This window comes from Dendrobium catenatum, unplaced genomic scaffold (genome assembly GCF_001605985.2).
Source record: "Dendrobium catenatum unplaced genomic scaffold, ASM160598v2 fragScaff_scaffold_412, whole genome shotgun sequence".
Lineage (NCBI taxonomy): Eukaryota > Viridiplantae > Streptophyta > Magnoliopsida > Asparagales > Orchidaceae > Dendrobium > Dendrobium catenatum.
In genome coordinates this window covers 1356118-1358873 of record NW_021318874.1, presented here as the reverse complement: position 1 = coordinate 1358873, position 2756 = coordinate 1356118, and positions in this window count along the sequence as shown.

Below are 2756 nucleotides of genomic sequence, written 5' to 3'. Positions count from 1 at the left end.
ATATAAAGACATATTTTGTATTCACAAAGAGAAACATGCATATACAAGTGATATAATAGAATATGTATACATCAAAGTAAACCTAGAAATGAAAATTAAGAGATTAATTTATTAATAAAATCATTAAAAAAAATTATTAATAAAAACATGTAAATAAACACACATGTAGGACCTACTATGAGAAAATGCAACGAGTGAGATTGATAAATCAAACACAATAAATAACTCATGCCTATCAAATCATAAACAACAATGAAGTGAGGCATGTAGTATGAACAACTATAAAGTTGGAGTAATAACCTATCATTGATCATTATATCAAAGTAACAATGATACATGTCATGTGTCTCATACAACAGATTCTAGTATACTTATGTATATGTCAAATAGCTACTGATGCTAAATCATTTCAATGCTCACAAATGCACCTCATTAGGTACATTTACTAAATCTTCATGTCTCCAATAATCTATAATTACAGTTTGATATGATTTTGGGAATGTATTTGTTATAAAATCGTTTTGTAATTATAGAATGCAATAGAAAAATTGTTAAATTAAATTTTCTGGGAGAAAGATAGTGTAAATTTTATGGAGATAGAGGAATTTTTTCAATGATAATCACTTATATGAAAACTTGCAAGTTTGTATCCAAATGGTGTTAGTGTTTTCTTGCTCAAGTAAAAGATACATATAAGAAAGTTAAAGAGTTGAAAGATATAAATATAATCTAAGAAATATCTAGAATGTATATATATATATATATAAATATCAATAGTAATACTTATGATGATATTTCTTTTACTGTAAAAAGAATAGATAGCTCAGGTGGATATTAATTAAAATATAAAAAAAAATCTCCTCCAATTTAAATTTCGAGGCATTAATACTAAAATGCATGTTATTAATTCATTATTATTGTTATGCACGATTTTATTACTTTATTGTTAATTGTTTACTAATTTTTTGTCATTATACAGATTTATTATTAATGTATTACTTTACTGTTACTACCACGTATTTTATTGACGACATTGACATTGTACCGATACTGTTATTGATATGGATATCGATAATGTTTGATACCACTGATTTATTGTATTGATACCGAGCATGTGATTAAGTTACTGATATGATACATGTGAATAAGACAATCATCCACTATTCCATGACCAACATTAATTAGCACCAACTACAGTAACAGGGGAAATCCCAATCGCAGGGGAACAAACCGAAATCTGAACATAAGGCAAAACCTCACAGAAATCATCAGAATTATCAACAAGAGCCGTAGCAACAGTCATCGAAATATTACCACCAGCATCCAAAACATCCGTAACGACCCCAGGAATATCTAAATTCTCATCCAAAGGGACAATCAAATCCGTTGTGCCAACAACCACATTTTTAGAAGCTTTAAGAGAGGGATGCAAGATAGAACAGGACTCCCTACGATGACCTAAAGAATTACAGTGAGAACAGAAGTGAGGGATATCTTCAAAAATAACATTTTGAACATAGCCTGAATCCACCGAACCAACCCAAATTTTCTCAGCATGTTTTTTGGTAACATCCAATTCCACAAGTATACGAGCCATAGATGGTCGGGAACCAACCGCAGTCGTCAAATCCGACTTAAGAGGACGACCAAAAATAGAGCCTAATCCAAGAAGAATTCTAGGAGAGAACAGGTGAGAACTAAGCAAGGGGAAAGAAATCCAAACGGGCACAAAAGGAGAATCCACCTCAATGTCCAAGTTAGGGGACCATTTTACAACTTTTATAAAACAATTTTGAACAAAGTAAGATCTATGCGAAAAAATCCGGCAATAGTTAAAATCATTCACCAATTTGATCAGCACATTACGGTGATTGAGTACTGTAACCGAAATCACCTATCAACTTTAAGTTGAAACAAAACTTCCGAATAGCGTCGACCGAAGGTCGCCTACCTGGAAATCTGCCAACTAACGCAAAATCGAAAGGAGAAACGAGAGATCGCACCTCTTCCTCAGAGATAAAAAGAGCCGATAAGCCACGATGAGAAGAAACCTTTAAATCAGGGAAAGGCGACGAAGAACCCGCAAGAGCTTCCTTAAACGAGAGAGGCGCGGAAGCCCCGTTCAAAAACCCAGGATCACGAAGTTTATCCATCGAAAACAGGAAGGAAACTAATATCTTAGACTTAAAATGAGAGGAAAACCCTCAGAACTCATCGAAAACGAAGGGTCGGGGAAACCCTAGCAGATCAGCGATCTCCACTAGCTTAAAAAAGGATTCTTCTAAACAGCATATCTATTATGACTTATGACTCTATATATATATATCAATAGTAATACTTATGATGATATTTCTTTTACTGTAAAAAGAATAGATAGCTCAGGTGGATATTAATTAAAATATAAAAAAAAATTTCCTCCAATTTAAATTTCGAGGCATTAATACTAAAATGCATGTTATTAATTCATTATTATTGTTATGCACGATTTTATTACTTTATTGTTAATTGTTTACTAATTTTTTGTCATTATACAGATTTATTATTAATGTATTACTTTACTGTTACTACCACCAATTTTATTGACGACATTGACATTGTACCGATACTGTTATTGATATGGATATCGATAATGTTTGATACCACTGATTTATTGTATTGATACCGAGCATGTGATTAAGTTACTGATATGATACATGTGAATATATTTATATAATTTTACTGTATTAATATGATTATGATAATTCTTATCGATGTTT